We start from the raw sequence: 21,387 nt of genomic DNA on the forward strand, positions 1-21,387 counted from the left end.
ATGATTGATGTTCACCACTCTCACTAATTAGCTCTTTTGGCCAAGACAAATCACCTAACCTTTCGGGGATTCAGTTTCCAAATCTAAAAATGAGGGGAGGGTTTCCCTGGTGGCGCAGTGGTTAAGAATCCACCTGCCAATGAAGGGGACACGGGTTCAAGCCCCGGTCCGGGAAGATCCCACATGCCACAGAACAACTAAGTCTGTGAGCCACAACTACTGAGTCTGTGCTCTAGAGCCCGTGAGCCACAACTACTGAGCCTGCGTGCCACAACTACTGAAGCCCACACGCCTAGAGCCCGTGCTCCACAACAAGAAAAGCCACCACAATGAGAAGCTCCTGCACTGCAATGAAGAGTAGCCTCCGCTCGCCGCAACTAGAGAAAGCCCACGTGCAGCAATGAAGACCCAACGCAGCCAAAAAAAATTAATTTAAAAAATAAAAATAAAAAAAGTAAAAATGAGGGGATTGAACCCTTGAAGATCCCTTCTATTTCTAAAAACCCAGAGTTCTATTTTTTACCTACCTCTTTAAGTTTTAAATAATGACAACAGCATCTGAAACCCTGTTTCCGAAACTTTTCCCAAAGCCAGATGTTCCTGGCACCGAAGTAGGAGAAAAAAATAGTTTTTGAATAACCTAACTTTTTTGTCTTTTAGAGCAAATTATCCTCTGGCCTTTTCAATTCCCTTTCCCTTACTGCTACCTCCTTATGAATCCTTTTAAAAAGCTTTAAAAAAGTAAACTATCCACCCTTCCATATTCATCAGGATCTATCTCATAATAACATTATTTCCCCCGCCCTCCCCCCCAATTATTTTTCCTATGAAAAACCACTCAAACACTTTCATTCTGGCAACTATGCTCATCAGCCTTGATTTGTCCCTGTTTTGCAGGGAAGGGTATTAAATGCTCTGAGGAAGTGGAACATAAAGATTAGAGGTGGGGCTGGGGGAGGAAGCTAGCTGTCTGTGCAGGTGAGTTCTGATCTCAGTTTTCACGAGGTGATGGGCAAGAAGGGGGAACGCAAAGGGAAGGAGAGAAAGAGTGAAGGCACATGTTGTTTGCTTTGAAAGAGGTTTTAGGCGAAGCCCTGGTGGCAGCCCATCAAGAATGTTCAGTTGGTTAAATGACTTCTGGAACTGGGACTTTCCTAAGAAGTCACACCACAGTGAGAGGGCGGAGCTGGAACACCAATTCCTGTCCTTTAGCAGCTCTCTCCGTGCATCTGTCTGCGTAGCAAGCTGGTGAGGTATTGGGCAGCCCCTCTACTGGTCCCACACCCAGTTTCCAGGAGCCAGGATCATTCTACAGGTCTCTAAAGCCTTTAAGGAAGACCAAATCTTTCCGTAGCCAGCCTGGAAATCAAAGATGCTCCTAACCACCATTTAATAAGTCAGTGATTTATTAAAAGAAGAGCAATTCACTAGCAGACCCTCCAAACGAATCTATAGGTATAATACATGAATAACTGTCTAGCCTGAAGTTAGCAGCATATTCTAAATAACTGTAGGTGCCAAGATATCATCTAATGACTTTTAACTGAGGAAGCATATGCCCTAAAGAATTTTTAGGAGGGGTGGGTACATGCATGTGTGCAAACATGTATCCTACTATGTAAAAAAAAAAGTCTCTGTTTTTAAGTCACACTAGGATTACAAACGAATACAATGAGTGAACCTAAAATATGACATATTATTTAAACACAGGCACAAACAAAAGCAGAAAGCTAGCCTAATTCATACCAGAAAGTATCAAAAACAGACATTCTGGTAAGTATCTAGCTAGTCTGACAGTCTCAAAGCAGTAACTTCGAATTAGTATGGAGAAATTACAATGTTGGTGGTGTATGAATACCTCCGGGTGGAACTGGCATAGGATGTCATGTACACTAGGAAGAGGTGCCTCTGAAGTTTGTCGGTTTGTTGCATCATAACAGGGTTCCACCTCCAGGACTCATATTTTCCCAGTTTATTTTGTTATTCTTTTGAAGACAAAACTTTCTCTGTCCTTTCATCAACAAACAAATAAATGCTACTGTTCTTGTCATTTCCTGATAGCTTGCTTTTTTTGGGGGGGTGGGTGTGGGAGAGGAGAGGAGGGACACTAAGGCTTTTTTTTGTGGGGGGGGGGGAAACAGCACCAACTTTCTAACTGATGAAGAAGTGGAGGGAAATTGAAACGGTAGAGTGAAGAATCAGTCGGGCACACAGGCAATCCCTTCCCTAACCACAATGATACTCCATTTAGAAGTAGCACCTCCAGCAAAAGCAGCCCTACACAGCACTGCGCCCGCCTGCCCATCACATCTTCCCTACCAGTTCCTTCCTGAAAATCTGAAATCTACACAAACCCCCTGGCCACAGCTCCAGAAGAGGCCCGCTGTTCTTGCTCCTTTTCCTGGGACAGCAGACCAAGTCCTCTTTGGGTCCTTACTACTCAGAAGCAAAATACATTTTGCTTGAGGCATTCATGAAGGAAAATGATAATGGTTTCGTAATCTGAGGTGAATTCAAGCCTGTGGGTTTGGAGGGAGGGTGGTATAAGAAGACATAATTACTGGATGATTCTCAGAAAGTATGTTTATTCTTGCACAGGGTCTAGTTTTAGTCAACAGAATTGAGGATAAGGCTTTTTCCTGACGTTTACATAGCTGAAAAAGTATAAATTATGGAAGGAATAAAAAGCATTACCCCAAGCTCTTCCCTTTCTTTTCCTTCTCTTCACCTTTGTCAGTTCTCAAAAACCAAACTGCTTATAAGCTGAAAATGACTGAGATTTTGTATAGCACTCCAGAGTTAGGATAAAAATCATACAGTTGGAAAAAAACCCCATATTATTGAAACTCATGCTCTTTCCCAAGGGTGTAGATCACAGGAGGCAGCTGGTTCCTAGTAGATAATGTGAACATTGGAACCTGCACATACAATACTTAAAAAATCTACAGTTCCCTAAATATTTAGAATACATAAAGAACCCTTAAAACTCAACAACAAAAAACCAAATAACCTCATTAAAAAATGGGCAAGGGACTTGAACTGACATTTCTCCAAAGAAGATATACAAACAACAACAAGCATACAAAAAGATGCTCAATATCACTAATTGTTAGGAAAATGCAAATCAAAACTATATCATCTTACATCCATCAGGATGGCTGCTATAAAAAAAAAAAAACAGAAAACAACAAGTTATTAGCTAGGCTGTGGAGAAAATGGAACCCTTGGGCACTGTTGGTGGGAATGTAAAAGGGTGTAGCTGCTATGGAAAACAGTATGGCAATTCCTCAAAAAATTAAAAATAGAACTACCATATGATCTACCAATACCGCTTTTGGATATATATACAAAAGAATTGAAAGCAGGGTCTCAAAGAGGTATTTGGACACCCATGTTCACAGCAGCATTAGTGACAAAGGCCAAAGGCGGAAGCAATCCAAATGTCATCCACAGATGAATGGATAAAGAAAATGTGGTCTGTACATATAATGGAAAGGTGGTCTGTACATATACATTCAGCCTCAGAAAGGAAGGAAGTTCTGACACATGCTACACCGTGGATGAACCCTGAGGACATTATGCAAAGTGAAATATAGCAGTCACAAGAAGACAAATACTGTATGCTTCCACTTATGTGAAGTACCTAGAGTAGTCAATCTCATAGAAACAGAAAGTAGAATGTGGTTGCCAGGGGCTGGGGGAGGGGAAATGGAGAGTTGTTGTTTCATGGCTATGGAGTTTCCATTTCACAAAATGAAAAAGTTCTGGAGATGAGTTGTACAACAATGTGAATATATTTAACGCTACTGAACTACACATGTAATAGTTAAGATGGTAAATTTTATGTGTGTTTTACCACAGTTGAAAAACCCAAATCTATGGCTCCCAGTATGCTCGTGTTGATAACAATAATACCTCAGACACACCCAGGAACTTCTCTCTGAGAAGCCCAGAGAGCTGGCCTACAGACTTGCTGATGCCAAGTCAAAAACGACGGCCGAGGACAAATTCAACTATATGGTTGCACTCATCAGAGCTTTATTTTTTATTTTCTTTTTCTCCACTAACATGAATATTTTGAATATCTCACCATTTCACTCCTCTGAAACTCAGGCCACCCAAACATCTGTGGATGCTGATTCTGAAGTGCTACTCTGCATTATCTGGGATTCTGGGGAAAAGAGGCCTGCCTAAATGTCAGGGTCCAGGAGAGGAGGGATATGTGAAGTCAACCCCCTTCCTCTTCTTATTTAGAGAATTCAGTAACATGCCCATGCAGTCCCTCCCCATAAAATTCAGCATCTTTTCTCCAGATAAAAGATAACCACTTCTCTCTTTCTACTTTTGACCTTCACACTGAACTGGCAGTACTTCCTGTCTAAGAATTACATGTGAGATTAATATTCCAGGTGTTCTCCACCATCCAACACGATCTACCACCTTCTTGCCATTCTGAGTTCTCTTCTTTTTGTCTTTTTCTTTTTCCGAAACCACTTCCAGATTTGGGGATCAGAGGCGCTGCATAATAATGACACTTTATAAACCTTGTCTTGCATCTCAGACACAAAGGAGCACAGTGAAGGGAGAAAGCTGGAGAAATGGCTGGGGAGAGAACAGATTCCCCCAGGAGAAAGGGAAACAGCTTTTGGAAGGATGCACTCCAAGAAAAAAGATGTCAGGTCCATCTGGAAAGTATTTAACAAAATAAAAAGCCCTTTTCTGCTATGAGCAGCAGATTAGCAGAATACAAAACTCCCTGAACAACAAACCTCTAGGACCAATTAAAAATCAAAACAAAACCGAAAGAAGAGCTCCTTCTAGGAATGTCCAGCCACGGCTAAGCTGTATGCCTCTTTCTGGTGCTCAGGAGAGCTCCTGGTGCCATGTGCAAGAGACCTGCCCACGGCAGTGCTCCTCCGTGTGTCTCCTCCAGGCATTTATTCGTGCAAAGGGCTCCAAACATCAAATAAAGTCCAATCTCCCCTCCAGCTCCCACCCCCAGTGGAAACGTGGGCTGCCTCAGTCAGAGCTAGTGCAGGGTTTCTGAAACCACTTGGGCTGAGAGATCTCCAACTTAGAATCCTCCCATAGTCTGTCAGCTTCCTCTCCATCTTCTTGCATAACATGGTAGCAAAACACGAAAAACATGTGGCAATCTGAGGACATCAACAATGATTTTTTTTCTCTTGCCTCACAGTTTTGGTTATTTTGCAGTACTGGGACATAAACAACACATGGGTCCACTAACCCCTCACCCCGTTGTCGTTCTGTTTTTCAGCACAGACACTTTGTAGTACACTTTGGAATGAAGAGAAGGAAACAAGAAGCTCCCAAACCTGGGCTCTTCTCTGCCTTTCTCTCCCTGCCTCTGTTAACACGTGAACAGCCACAGAAGAAGGCTCGTTCGTTTTCAAATGGCCCAGAAAAAAGCTCGGCAATCTCTCTGGCTAACCTGTTTTAGTGCTTAATGATAGCCCAAGAAGGTAGTAACTTCCTTCCTCTCACTCAGATTTGAGACATTTCCCTTTGTCATACAGGTCTGAAAGCGGCAGGCCGTTGTGTAAGAGCCTTTTACTGAAGTTCTGTATTAAACTGTCCCTCAAGGACCACAGGATGAATAATCTTGGGCCCTTTAGCTGTTTCTGGGCTCTAATTTCCAACGCTTTAACCATCTCTTAGGCTCTTCTCTAGACTCCTCAAATCTTCCTTTCTAGAGGAAGCACAAGCTGAAGACACAAAGCTCTAGTGACAGACCTCATGGCTTCTATACACCCTGCACATAACAGCCCCAGGCTATGCTCTGAAACCCTGGGGCAGGGGGAGGCAGGGGACTTCCTCATCCCACATTCAAACTGCCCACACCCCTCTACTCCCATTTTCTGTTAATAAAAAGAAGGAAAATTGCAAAAAAAAAAAAAAAAAAAAAAGAACACAGAAAGGAAGAGGGCAGAAAAATATATATAAAAGAAAAGGGAACTTAAGAATTTATAATGATACAAGAAATTATTTTAACAGGAAATACAAGCCAAAAGATTCGTTCTGCCAGGCAAAAAGTTCATAAAAACAACAAACTTTTGCATGCCGCCTTGCAGCGAGTTTGTCCACACATTATTGCTGCATTTTCTACCGCCCTTTGAACACCCAGCATCTGCCTGCAAACACAAAACGATGTGTCCCAGTTTATGCTAATAGGGAAACTCAAGGAGAGGCTTAGCTGGATTCCATGAAATAAGTAATTTAACGACCATCTGAAGGTTTGTTTTTTAGGGTACAGAAGTTCTGAATAGGGAAGCGGGAGGTTCTGAGAATTTCATTTTCATAATAATGGCTTGCTGCTTGTTCCTCTAATAACGTGTGGCTACCAGCTACGCCCTGGATCTTATATTCAAAGCCGGAGCAATTTCTTCACATTGCAAAGAATTAAAGATGGTTTAAGGAAAGAGAACCAGTTAGGTATTTTAGAATGGCTATGAAAGATTTTTCAGGGGAAGAAAAAAAAGGCACTAACCTGTGTTGTTTTAATCCGCTGAAATGACCCAGGTTCTCAAGTTCCCCCTCTGTCTTCTGGCCAGCTTCCTGTAAGTGTTGCATGTGACATTATACTTCCTCACTGCACCTTCTCTGACTCGTTCAAGGAGCGGTCAGAGGCATGTGATAAGACCATCTCCCTGCCTGCTTCACGCTGGGGCAATCCTGTGTCTGAAGAAATGCTGTGTCCTCGCAGGGGTCCCCAGCTGGCTTCAGGCATCCCTAGGGCTCAGGTAAAGAGGAGAGAAGCAAAGGGGGTGGGGGGCAGGGGACAGTAGTATCCGGGCTCCTGGCTCTTCTGACTCCACAAGGAGGGAGGGGGAGAAAGGGTGAGACAGAGACTTTTGGGCCCCAGGGCTGCCCATCTTGGGGTAGGGGCGGCTGAGCTCACTGGGGCTTAGGTGCTGTCCTATCACCAAGACAGGCCTTGGTGCTACTGCCCTGGGAACTGCTGAAGAAGGGCGGCCGTGGTGCTGCACCCAGGCTGTCCCCAGGATCCTCTCTGGAGGACATCAGCCCGGAGGAGCATACCCAGGGCCTGGCTCGTGGTTCTGCACCCTGCAGCGACAAGGGCCACTCACCCTGAGTTTCCGGGGACAGTCTCAAGTTCACATCCAGTCTAGCTAGTCCTGCTGACGGACTGTGTGCCCTAATTCTGGGCTCAGCAAACAAAGCCACAGTACTCCCTGCCTCCCAGGGCTAAATAACTGGCACCCACTTCCCCCCTGCTGGTCTCCAAAATATGCCAGCCTTTTGGTTTCCCCTGAAAGGGCTGACTTTGTCTTCCTGTGGGATGCTGGGGGGGGGGGGGGGGTCCTGGCGGCACGTGAGCCCTGGCCATGGGGGACCCTGATGCTGGCCTGGCAAGAGCACCTGGGAGAGGCCTGGAGCGAGGAGGTCTGGAGCAGAGCTGAGGCAGGACCAAGCAAGAAGCCCTGGGCTGCCATTCTAGCTTACTTGTTCCTGTGGTCAGTACCCGCCTCTTTCCTTTTATAATTCCTCTAGCTCTCTGGAGGTCCAACACACTGGAATTTGTGGATGTAGGAAGTGGTATGTGGGAGTAAAACGATGTCCTGGACAGAGGGGAATATTCTGCAATTTGTGCAACTTGACCCAGTGCAGAAACCCCAAAGTTGCTTCTATTTGGCTACGCTGGCGCAATTCTTTTTTTAAAAAATGCTTTTAAAGGCATTTTTAAGTTGTTTTTTAGGAAGGTAACCGTAGACAAGCTCACTGTTCCAAGTCTTGAAAATATTACCCTATAATTCCCTCAAAGAAGTTTTCCATGTGAGAATACCGAGTAAGGGAACGAACCCTGGGAGTCAGAACTTTGGAGAACACTAAAACTCTGAAGTCTCACCACATGATTGCATTTCTGGCTTTGAAAACATGCAAAACTGTTTTTACCATTTTGACAGTTGATGCCTGGTTTTCTGATTGAACTGTACAGTTAGATTAGCCAGTTGAGTGAGTCAAGATGGCTGAAAGCACGGCATTCGCTTTAAAATAGGAATAATGGTAAAACTTTGCCATCTTGGAAAAACAAAATACTCCATCGATGATAAATAATAATGAGTCCATTTAAATTTATTTAGAAGTGTCACATTCTGGGCTAAGCTGCCAGTTCCATTTTTTTTCAACTAAGCAGTTACATATGTTCTGCTTCAGCCATGCTCTGTGTGGAATTTTTAAAGGTCTCAACAAAATGCCTTATAACTTCCTTTTAAACTCTAGAATCTGGCCTCCTGTCCATGAATTTTTTTTTTTTTTCTGTTTAGGCATTAAAAGAATTTTAATAGACTTTATCCTTTAGAACAGTTGTAGTTATAGAAAAATCAAGAAGATAGTAGGGTTCCCACACATTCTGTATCCAATCTCCCCACTATTAAAATTTTACATTTAATATGATAGATAAATAACAATTAAGAAACCCAATATTGACACATTATTATCAACTAAAGGCCATAGGTTATTTCGATTTCCTTAATTTTTTTCCCCAATGTCCTTCTTCTGTTCCAGGATCCCATCCAGGACACCATATTACGTTTAGTCATCAAGTCTCCTTAGACTCCTCTTGGCTGTGACAGTTTCTCAGACTTTCCCTGGTTTTGATGACCAGTTCTGAGAAGTACTGGTTAGGTATTTTGTAGAATGTCCCACAATTGGGATCTGTCTGTTGTCTTTCTCATGATACTGGGGTGATGTGTTGTTTGGAGGAAGACCACAGAGGTAAACTGCCATTTTAATCACATCAGATCAAGCATATATACTATCAACATAATTTAATACTGTTGATGTTGGCCTTGATCACCCGAGGTAGTGTTTGTCAGGTTTCTCCACTGGAAGGTTGCTCCTCACCCCCTTCCATACCATACACTTCGGAAGGAAAAACTTGAGGGTGGAGTATCTATACAAATTATTTTGAATTCTTCTGCACGGAAGATTTCTCTCTTCTCCCCATTCAACAATTTTTTCAACCATTTATTTATATCAGTATGGCCTCATAGGTATTCATTTTATACTTTGGGTTATAATTCAACACTATTTTACTAATTTTGTTGCTCAAATTGTTCTACCTTTGACTGGTGAGAGCTCTTTCAGTTGGCTCCTGTGCTCCTTCGACATTCTCCCACCAATATTCTGTTTCTTGGTTTTTGTTTTTGAGCATTTCATTATTTTCTGGCACTAAAATATGCTCCACACTTATCACGTATAGTACCGCCCCAACTGTCCATTACTTATTTTGTCTTGACAAGAGAATAAAAGAAAATAAATCTATGGGTCTGAGAAAACTTAAATTTGCCTTCAATTGTCATTAGTTCTGCCCCATGTATTAGTAAACATTTTTAAAATTGTTTTTATAAAATTAGTCCTATCCTCTACCAGCAAGAAAACACCAAAACATCAACTGAGTGAAATTCTGCATTTCCTTAATTCCAAGATGCATGTTTGTGTTGATAGTGCTTTTTTCCTTCATATTCTAACATTTCTGGAACCAAAGTATACATTTAATACCATGTCCTTGCCCCCGCCTCCTCACCTGTCATAAATTTGATGGTACACCTTACAGCTGATGGTGTCTTGGGAATGGAGGAAGTAGAGCAGTCGATTAGTTCTTGTTTGGACCGTAGACATCACTTAACTACTTTCACTGATATTTTTCCCCCACTGAACAAATATTTTGACTAAAGTGGTTTGATGTGTAGCATCTACAGATTTTTACCTACTCCCAGACACATTCTAACTTTACCTCAAACCACATATTCTCATCAAGCATTAAGTTCTTTTCAATTTTGTATGGGTTACTATCTGATTCCTTTTATATTTACCTTGTCACTTTTTCAAGATCTCAGAATCCGTCATCATGCCTGAGGAGCCTAATGCTGACACTAAATGGTTGCAAAAATGATGTCTCACTCTTACAGATGAGGACTAAAAGTGCTTACTGGTCAGAAGCAGATCAGGAAAGACTCCTCGGTCCCCCCCTTTCCTACTTGGGGAAGTCATCTGATTACGTAATGGCAAAACTGGTCATTCCTTTCTCTATGGCCAGGAACTCATGAACTGCCGCTGCTTTGGGAGTGTCATGCTTTACAGATTTTTTTCTTTTAATGGACAGAGACTCGTTTACCTAATCACCACGGGCATATTTCAAGACAGTCACAGATAAAATGCCCAGAAAAATGCCTTTTCACCCAGGCAGATAGAACTTGGGTACTCTAAACATTATTATGTGTCCTACTCCTGTGTAAAATATACTAAGGTACTGACTGTGCCCTAACCATCTCACCAGCATCCAGAAGAGATTGGAAGAGATGCTACACTGACTTTTTTTGGCAGCCCTTACCACATGCACGGAGTTGTCCTTTGATATCTGCAGGGGATTGGTACCAGGACCACCACCCCGCCCCCGACACACACACCAAAATCCACGGATGCTCAAGTCCCTTACAGTCAGCCCTGTGTATCCGAGGTTCCACTTCGGTGGATACAGAGGGCCCAGTGTACTTTAATTCTCACAGCAACCCTTTGAGGTAGGTACTCTGATCCCCACTTCACAGATAAGTAGCCAAGTTAGAGGAGCTAAATAACCACCCAGAGGCCCTTGATAAGTTTGAAGCCAGAGACTCAGAGCTTAATGCTTCTCTTTGCTATAGATGGTTTACCATCTATAACTCACAAACGGGCACTTTATTGAATACAGTCTTGTTCTCTAATTATTTTTTGCACATGCTTTTCACCTCAGCCAAACCTAAGTGACAGTGAGGACAGGGACAGTGTCTTTTAGCCCATTAACTCAGCTTTCCAGCCTCATTCCAGCAGCTTTCCTGTTAACTCTGAACTTTTGCCTTACTGCCAACCAACTTTTTTTTCTTATTGGAAAAAATTCACAATTTTTCTCATAAAGGTAAATAATTTAACTTCATAATTTCCCTCCCCCTACTCTGTTGTTTAATTTTGTTTTTCATTTATTAGCTTCTTAAATTTTAAGCTTATTTTCTTTTCAGTCCTTTAAATAAGTCTTAACTTTTTAATCTAACTATATTTTTAGTACAATCCCCATAATTCAGTGCACTGTATTTTCATTGTTAATTTTAAAATAGTCTATAGTTGCAGTAGTGATTTCCTTTTTGATCCAAGAATTATTTAAAAGGACCATATCTTAGTTTCCAAGTGCTTGGATGGAGGTAAGGGCAGGAGCCATCTTGTGTAACTTTCAATGCTATGTTATTGTTATATGTCTACTTTTTGGTTAGTTTAAGTTTCTTTGTGGTGTAGTATTTTATCAATTTTTGAAAATGATCCATGGTCTTTTAAAAAAACTGTGTATACTTCCTATTTGTTGGGTTAGGTTAATAATAATAACTATGTTATTCAAATCTTCTGTTCCTACTTAATTTTATTTACTTGATAAAATTCTGAAAGTATTTTGTTAAAGTCTCCCACTATGATTATGGAAAAGTTTATTTATGCTTTAAATTTTTAAATTTATTTGTATTTTTATTTGCATTATTTTGCTTGTATTTTCAACAAATTTTACTTTAATTCAGTGCTACATGTTCAGTACATAAAGTTTCATTGTTATTGAATCTTGTTTGATTTATATCTATTCTCTTATGTCTTGTTCAGTATTTCTTTTTACATTGAATCCCACGCTTTTTAGAATTAATATTACTATCCCTATTTTTGTTTTGTTAGTTAGAATTCACCAACCTATCCCTTTATTTTCTGCCTTTCTGTGTAATTTTGGTATACAAAGGCTCCTAAAGACAGCATTTAGCTGGATTATCTTTTTAATCAATCTGAGAGTCACTGATTTTAATACAGGAATTTAACCTAGTCACATTTATTGTTATATGTTTATCTTATGCTTGCTATTTTATCATATGGTTTTCTTCTTACTTTTTTTCCCTCTTTTCTTGACCTTTGCTGATAGACTATGGTTTTTTATTATTGTAGCACCCCTAGCTCTGTGTGTGTGTTTTAATATCTAATGGTTTAGAAATCCTACCTATACTTTTTTCTAAAGATCAAATACATGTGACCTTTCTTGGTGAACATCAGAGAACTGCATAGTAGGACCCTGTTAATTGGTAAGGTCAGTCTCTTGCTTTGGGAAATTTAATGGTAGATTCATGTTAATAACAATAATAGATTTTGTGTATATATGGGAATGACACGACATAGGTATTAGAAACCCCTCTAAAAGAGTATGTGACCAGGTCTCCATTCACTTCCCTTCCCCCTTCCTACAACAAGGACTGGCTACTATAGCTTTCACAAATCTTGTGGATGAGTGTGGGGTAGAGGGGCAGTGGTTGGGATATAGCCAGGAACATCTTAAGGAATGCTTCTGCAAATTCTGGACTCTGAGACATGCAAGCACTTTGGAGATCTGTAGAAGTACCTGTAGAAGGGAGGCTGTCAGGGTGAGTTTCCTGCTATTTCACTTCCAGTCACTAGAAGTCATCATCAGCTGAGAAATCTAATCTAGAATTAGGTAAGAGTGCAACAGTAATATCACAAGAATGTAAACATACCCTCTAAAGAGGTGAAGAATCCAAATGAGAAAATAAATGTTGCTAGACCTGCTTAGGAGGCTAGAATTCTGAGTTTCTTAATGTCTAATTAAGAAAGCTCAGTAATCAACAAGAATCCACTCTTTTTTCCCCCTAAAAAGGAGGTGGTTTCCACTTTTTTAAAACTTTGATATAGGTGCAGGGGTGATGGAGAAAATTCTGGCCATAAAATACCTAAGCAGGTATTCTTTGTATGTGTTTCTATAAGTGCATGTGTTTGAATAAAGGTTAACATTAAAATTCCATATTTAATTTTTCATGGAGAATCCCAGTGGGAGGGAGGGAATAGGGATAAAGGTGAAGCAACTGTTTGAAGCCCTGCCATTAACTCTCAATTTACTGGACTGAGATCCTGGTTTGGATCACAAACAAGAAGTGATTAAATACCTTAAAAGAGTGTTTCTGTTCTAACATATTTTAAAAATTAATTTAGCCGCATAAAATTTTATGATGTAAATTTTTTTTTAAGCATTCTCATAATACAAAAGAGGAGACTAAGGGATTCCAAGAGTTGAAGGGATTTGTTCAAACAAGTAAATAAGTGATAGAACTGGGATTTAAACCCAAAGCTTCTGACTACAAGTCCAGTGTCATTTCCAACATACACCAAAACTTCTGCCTCAGAGAAAGCTAAACCCATGCACACCACATACATGTTGTGCAGAGAGAAATTGCAGCAAGGCACACCCTTGGCAGTCAGTGCTTCACAATGTAGGTCAAACAGTCCAGCCGGACCCCAGAGCAATTGTTTCTACACTGACCCTCAGGGATTTGGGGAGCATTATGTCATGCCAAAGGCTTTCCTCATTAGCAATCATGCAAAAAGACACCATGCACCACATTTCTGAGCACTTGGAACAGCTAAAAGGAAGATGAAAGGTCAAGAAAGTTCTCTTGATGATGCACTGCACTCTGGTACATTTGATTATGCCACTGTAATGTAATCTAAGCCAGAATCATCAAGCAGAGGCTCTGACCAGCTGTCTTTAAAGCCAGAGCCCTACCTGACAGAGTCATTCTTTGGCATACTACAGGACCTGAGGCCAACAACCAAACTGGTCGTTTCCAATTTCACGCAGTTTAACTCCAAATAACTAGGCCCCTCACTCATCTTTGTTGTTGATCAAAACATTGAAAGGATATGGCAAATTCCCTTGTTCAAAAAAAGACTGGCTGGGGCACACAGAAAGCCTTGACATTCACCCAGGATGAGTTTTAAGAAGCCTCATAAACACAGAACTCCAGAGGTTGTAGACAGTATTGAGAACCAAGACCCTCTCACATATTTCTTGCTCCTTTCTTTTAGGCTGAATAGAGAAAAGAAGAATATAAGGCAATCTTACAATTCAGAGGTGAACCAAGGTTATTGGGAGAGATCATGAGTGGGTATTATGCAGATCTGTAGCCCTGATTCAGGATTTGTGTTTTTCTCACACATATACATAACACGGGACCAAGAGAACAGCTAATTAATTGCCTGTTTTCACAATCTTCCTACTCAGATGCATCCCTCCCTTCCACATTTAAGAGCACATAGAATAGGGTAGAATGGGTAAACAAGCTCAGGTCATTCCTAAAAGGAAGGATCCTGGAATCAAACTACCTGGGTTCAAATCCCAGATCCATCACTTACTAGTTGCAGTGAATTATGTTATTCTTTGGGTCCCAGTTTACTCATCTGTAACATGCAGATAACCTTCTGAGTATTGAGTGTGATGCTGCATTCAAAGAGCTTAGCCAGTGCAGTGCATAAATGGTGGCCCCTGTTACTGTTAGTAGGTGGAAATTTTACTAGGAAAGTCTACATTAGAATTTCTTACAAGAAATGCAATCAGGGACTTCCCTGGTGGTACAGTGGTTAAGAATCCACCTGCCAGTGCAGGGGACACGAGTTTGAGCCCTGGTCCAGGAAGATCCCACATGCCACGGAGCAACTAAGCTTGTGTGCCACAACTACTGAAGCCCGCACGCCTAGAGCCCGTGCTCCACAACAAGAGAAGCCACCGCGATGAGAAGCCCACGCACTGCAATGAAGTGTAGTCCCTGCTCGCCGCAACTAGAGAAAGCCTGCACGCGGCAACGAAGACCCAATGCAGCCAAAAATAAATAAATAAATAAACAAACAAATTTATTAAAAAAGAAAAAGAAATGCAATCAGAGTCAAGCAATGGGCTTTATTTCTGAGGGTGCTGGGTAAACAGGAAATAAAAGATATTCAGAAATCAGAGGCAGTGGAGCTACAGGTCCTCCAGTCATTCTAGAGAGGCACAGTCCATCCAGGAAGTAGAACAGGAAATCCATATGGATACTCTAACTTTGGAAGTGGTGTAGCATTTATGCTTCTAAATTTGGAAGAGATGGATGTATTTGTGTCTGATCAAAAAATTAGGAGGAAAATGGTTTGTGAATTATATCTCCATTAATGTTTTTTGAATGATGAAGGGTTTCATAGCCAGTGAAAAACTATGTGGATGAGAAAGACAGAGAGGTTTAGCAGTGGCCATGAGTGTAGGGAGAGGAACAGATGGCTACACAGAATTTTGGAGAAATTGTTTATGTGGTGCGAACTGTAACACCTTTAAGCCATGCCTTTTAGAAAACCTTAGATGAAAGAGATATATTACTCTTCAAGGCTTTCTGGCTTTCTGATGTTTTCTTTGAATGAGACTCCAAGCTGGATCTGGACCATGTGGGGTCTCTAGATTTATTCAGGTTATAATTAGAGTGTGGGTCATATCCAGCTGAGCAACATCAAACCCAACCACATGTGTTTATCACATATTTTCTGGATTATGATTTGGATTTTGAAGTGGCTGCAGACAGGCTGAATTACATGATTCTATACATGAGGTAAACTTTCAAAAGATAAACATCTCTCAAGATTTTATTAATTACTCACAATCATTCTGAATGAGTAACAATACATTTTATATATAATTACCTATTATTTTCTTTGCCTAGAAATAAAGTTGGTGCTCTGAGAGGTACCTAAAATAAAACAAGGTGCTATTTGCTAAATTACTGTTGCATATCTCTCAATGATATACTTATTGTACTGAAAGCAACATAGCAGCTACTAACTAACTTCCAAGGACAAACGTATGTACAAAAATGATCAAACATCTCTGAATCTAATAACATAAGTGTACTTATTGAAATATGTTTCCTGAACATTTTATATAAACTGCATTTTAACCTTAGGGGCACTGTGGATCATTAATAACACTGTTGGAAGTGTAGGCAGAATAGGAGTTAATGGAATATTATGATGAACTGCTTATGGTTTCTGTTTTAATAAACTATACTTCCCTTTTTACTGGAAAATGACCACCATGAATTGTAATATTCATCAAAATACGTTGACATTTTTAGTAACTAGACTTTATAGGTGTAAAGCTTTCCTAAGCAATAAGGAATATGCAGGGGGAAGATAAGTTGTAACAAGTAGTGTGCTACTAAATGTACAACTAAATGTATAAATTCAGGTTAAAAATAATTCATTTAGCTTGATTAAAGACAAGGATTTAGGGGTACAAAAACAAATAAAGCAAAGCAACAACAACACAACCCTGGGTTGTCATTAATGATAAACTGTCTTGCAATCCAATTTGCTATCCAAATTGTAAAGACAAAAATCTAGGAACCCACGACCAAACTGTGCTAACGGTGCACAGACACATCTTAGGATTATGTTTCTCATTTGCGCAGTTGCAATAACAGGCATATTTTACTTACAGAAATCCAACTCTTTATGCTTGAAGGAAAAAGAGAGAAAAAACAATATACACAGTGACAGCCATTTCACTCACCATTCCGCGCAATGAGTGCGCCCCGAATCTCCTGAGATGAGGGATGTGAATCTGTGGTTGTCACAGGCATGCCACACTGGGTGTAATGCCAATCTTCAAAAACACATATTTTTCACATGCCAGGGCTCATAAATGGCAACCAGCTAGTTCATGTGGAGGTCAACCAAGGAAACAGTGATCAAGAGTAATTCCGAATAGAGAAAATTGCTACCTTAGCCACAACTGTAAACGTCACTGAACTGCACTGGACCAGATACTTCTTTATCTCAACGTGGTTCCCCATCCTGACAACGGCAGCTCAGAAACTCTGCTGCTGCAGTGACTCTAAGGCTCAGTTATAAACCACCGTTCCTTCTGGACAGTCCCTCCCTCACGTTCTCCTTATGCCAAGTTGATGAAGGAAAGATTTGAGACGGATTTTGAAAAACCAACAACAACCTTTTACTGTTGTCCTGTGCCTGTGATAGTTTCATGTCTCTCGAAAGGAGACCGGAAGTTTGGAACATTATTGGCCCTTTTAAAGGAAAAGAGGAGGCATACCCAGAGGTGAGTGACTATCTTAACACATGAGAATGTGCTAATGACATGCTCCCCACCGCAGCCTGCTTTATCATCCCTTACAAAAAATCTGGAACAATATGTAGCGAAACAAAGAAATTACTTTCCATCTCTCAGTACATCTCTGAAGTAAAGAGTGAAACTTAAGGCAATAAGCACCTCAAGAGAGAGGTGTTCCGTCTCCTGTGATGCCAATCTTGGCCTTGGTCGAAGGTCAGCCCCTTCCTCCCTCCCTCCCTTCCTTCCTTCCTTCCTTCCTTCCTCTCAACCCTCCCAGTAGAGTCTCACCCCCTCACTCCACTGGACCAGTCATCCCCTAGACCACTCCTTACCAGACCATCTGGAGGTCAGGGGAAAGAAGGGGGCTTGGCACCTTGCAGGTGTTTACTGAATGAATGCACGATCACTGCCTCCCAAAAACAAAGAACAGAGGAATTCCTCATTCTCAAATCCACAGTCCAGTTCACCAGTTTTATAAACGGTCCACTCTGTGTATGCACAAAGTATAAAAGCTTGAAAATGAAAAATGCTGATTCCAATTCTAAGTTAACCTGCTTAGTAATTTATAGATCTTAAGGTGAAACTGGATATAAAATTCCCTTTGTCCCTCCTTCTACAATCTCCTGTACTAGTGTTTCTTGGACCTTCTACTTTCACTGAATCATAATACCATCTCGACTGCTCTCCTTAGCAGTCAAAAAAAAAAAATGAAATCTCCTAGCTTTTCAGTTTTCTTTCTAGGATTAAACATAAACAGTACACCTCCTGACAATATTTTTAACAGAGTGGTGTCCAAACAAGATAGAAAGTCTTTGACAAATAGAAAGCAACCAATCTATCTTCAGTCATACCTGTGCTAGTGATCTTTGTTCTGGTTCAAGGTGCCCATGGGCTCTCTTCAGAAGGATGGGCAGTGAGAAATGGCCAAGCAGGTGCCTGCCATGAGGACTCACGTGTGATGGCCACACAAGCACACTTGAGACTAGCACTATGGTGAACTTAACGTGTCTACAGACAGCCTGGTTTACTGGCATTGCATGTGCTGTGTATTTGCTACCCCTGATCTAGGAGTATGTGTTTTGACCCACAAGGAGCTGGCTTTCTCTGTTGCTGGCTGGGCTGAAAAGGCAGCGATTAGAAAAAATAAAGATTTCTCCACACAGCCTCTCAGCAGGGATCTGCCCTGTGATCTGCCATACCCTGATTTTCAAAATTCAGACTGAATTCAGACTGTTCATAAAAAGACCACTAAACTAATTCCAAATGTAAGTACTAAGACTGTTACTACAGTTCAGCTGCTTCTGAAGCACAAGCTACCTCAGGCCCTAATAGCCTAATTTTCCTGTATATGCTCAGATTGCTTTGTAAATGCTCTTAATAGCACAAACTATTAGCATTATCCATTAACCTAAAATAATTATGACATTAAGTGTTTATATGTATTAACAATGTTTTTCTTTAAAAAAACAAAAAACAAACCCTAAGTCCTTTTTAATGCATTGCCTAATTCATCATCATTGAAGAAAGCTGTTATTTCTACTTTAGAGGTGGTGACACGGACTTACTGCTAAATGAAAAACAATAACATACTCCTCTGAGCAAGCTCTAAAATTGCAGAAGAGCTCGGTTTGCCACCTATTACTGGGTCTCAGTTCAATACATATCTATTAACTGATTAGCTCACTCTCCCATGTTTATCTTGTATGGAAAAAACCTAGCAATAATATGGTACATTTTGATGGGACCAGGTGGTTCTTACAGTCAAGATCTTATAAACACAATGATGTGATACTGTAACTACCCAAGCTATACAGCCAGCCCACCATGGTGGGTGAGTGCTCTAGTTATCTACTGCTGTGTAACAAATGAGCCCAAAACTCAGCTTTGTAAAACCACCATTTCATTATCCTCATGGATTCTGTGGGTCAGGAATTTAGAAAGGTCATGATGGAGACAACTCGTCTCTGTTCCATAATATCTGTGGTCTTAGCTGGGATCATTGATAACTTGGGGGCAAGAAGGCTAGGGCTGGAGAATCCACTTCCTTGATGGTTTCTTCATTTATGTCTGATGTAAGGCTGGGAAGGCTAAAGGATGGGCTCACCAAGACTGTCCACCACAGCACTTACATCTAGCTAGACTTCGTACTTGGTGGCTCAAGTCTCCGTGTTCCCAGTGAACAAGGCAGAAGTATGGCCTTTTATGACCTAGCCTTGAAAGTCACATGAGGCCACTTCTGTCTTACTCTCTTAGTAAAAGAAGTACAATCCCCTTCCCCCACCAGAGTCAAAGGAAGGGGACACAGACCCACCTCTCAATGGGAGAAGTGTCAACATATTTGCAGCCATGATTTCAAATACCTAGAGTGAGCCTTCAGTTTCCCGTTGTCTGGTGCACCAACATTTGGAACTTGAACTTTTATTGATCAGCATTTGTGTTTTCAGAATATCAACCATAAGTGCCTGCAATTATATTTCTGGATAATCAGATTCTGAATTGCCAGGGAGGCAATAAAATGCCTACATGGATGTTAGGAAAATATTAATTTGGAAGAACAACAAAGTATACAACTGGCAGATTTGTTGGCCTGTTTTGCCTTTAATTTTATCAAAATTATTCTGTTGGGAAAAAAATTTTTCCCCTATTTCCACTAAGGCTATAGAGCAATCAGATGCCCCAAGCTAAATTAAAACACTTAAGGAAACTTAGGGGAAATCAATTTAACTTTATAGAACTAACTATTCAGCATGAGGTGGCAAATTCAAACTTCTATCAGAGCTGGGCAGGTAGAGAAGTAAAAGCCAATGGAAATATTGCAGACTGGGGTTAACTGAAGCACATGTGCCCTCTGCCTTAAGGTATCTGAATTTGATTTTTAAAAAATACTGCATTTTCCAGAAATGGCTCTTAGACCACAGCTTACGATCTTTCATTGAGATTACATGGTGGATATTTCTTAGGTTTACAGTTTTTTGTCCTGGTTCTATTGTTCTATTTTGCACTCCTCTGAGACCAGAAAATAAACCCTCAATATATAATTATGTAGTTAATAAACATGTATTGAGCATTTACTATGTTCCAGACACTGAGCGAAGCTACTGACATTTGTTCCTTATTTAATGCTCAACAGTCCTTTGGGGTATTACTGAACCCATTTTACAAATAAGGAAATGGCGCTTCAAGGAGGTTAATTAACCTGACAAAGGTGATAAAGCTCCTGAGTGGTACACAGTGGTTCACACCCAGACAGGTTTGACCCCGATACTTGCGCTCTTAGCCACTGCATGTTATAATATGGTGCTTTTGATGAATGTGGCTCCCCTAAACCACAGGTGAGTGGTGTCCAAGAAGGGGGCAAGCCTTGGTCAACACTTCTTTGGTTATAACCCATCCAGTTACTCTAATTTTGGGAGAGAAATGGAAGTTTACCTGAGGCACTGAATATGCAGAGACAGTCCCTCCTACACAGAATACTGGAAGTTTAAGACTGTATAAGGTCACTGTACTCCAGCGCCCAGACCACGTCTCTCTGGACACCGGGAAAGAGATCTGGAGATCTGTCTCAGCCTTCTAGAAGATGGGCAGTGCCTCCACCATTGATCACCTGATAGAATCCCATCCACTAGCAAGGCACAACTCACATATTTATCAAACGAGCACAAGATATGGGATCATGGAAATCGGTGTTTCTGTGCTCAACACCCTCTCTCGGCAGACCATCACATGATTTTCCCTTTAAAAAATCTATTTTGAAAAATCCCCTTTAAAAAAAGAAATCCTCCTCTATTTCCTTGAAAAGTCAAATAGAGTTCTCATACATCAAACATATGACAGAGGCAGTTTTTAATCATTTAAATTATTTATCCTTCATTGTTTAATGCTTTACACCACTCCTCAATGTATAATTTATTATACCATTTACGTTTATTAAAAATTGATCACAGGGACAGGCTCTCTCCCCATCTTCTCAGGCTACAGATATTTTTCTGTCAGATCGCTTGAGAATAGACAACAATTTTTTAAAAATTGACTTTAACGGTTTGTATGCATGTCCCTTTCTTAGGGTTCCTTTTCTTCCACAAAAGGACTAGAGGTTACCTTAGTGTATTAACTGCTCATTTCCCTTTTTCATATATTACAAGAAAGCTTATCTGAAGGCCCACTGAGGCTTTCAGGAAAAAGGCTTATTTTACTTTTCTAACTTTTAGAATGTGGATGTGAAAAGGAGGCATGAAAGAACAAGATTCTAGAGTCTTCCATGACAGAGGTCATAGCTGCGGGGCTGCCTCTTTCTCTTTGCTTTTTCTATTCTGTTCAGTATTTCCGCCTCAGATGATTCATTTTCCTTGCCTTAACTGGCGTGTTTTTTTTTTTCTCTTCTCCTTTTTCCAATTTTGTCCTAAATCCCCTTG

The 21,387-nt window shown here is 40.7% G+C and overlaps 1 protein-coding gene across 2 annotated transcripts in view; it reads right to left on the bottom strand.

The window, feature by feature from the left end:
- WIPF1 (WAS/WASL interacting protein family member 1) overlaps positions 1-21,387 on the bottom strand; it is a 119,332-nt gene that overhangs the window by 69,015 nt on the left and 28,930 nt on the right. The window contains exon 1 of one of the 2 annotated variants that reach the window (XM_059928127.1): positions 6,509-6,588. The exons of the other annotated variant lie outside the window; for it this stretch is intronic. The gene's annotated coding sequence lies outside the window, so the exon portion shown is untranslated. Of the gene's footprint in view, positions 1-6,508; positions 6,589-21,387 lie in introns of those variants that run through there. 2 annotated transcript variants of the gene reach the window in all.

The sequence above is a fragment of the Balaenoptera ricei genome, chromosome 7 (genome assembly GCF_028023285.1).
Source record: "Balaenoptera ricei isolate mBalRic1 chromosome 7, mBalRic1.hap2, whole genome shotgun sequence".
In the NCBI taxonomy this organism is placed as follows: domain Eukaryota; kingdom Metazoa; phylum Chordata; class Mammalia; order Artiodactyla; family Balaenopteridae; genus Balaenoptera; species Balaenoptera ricei.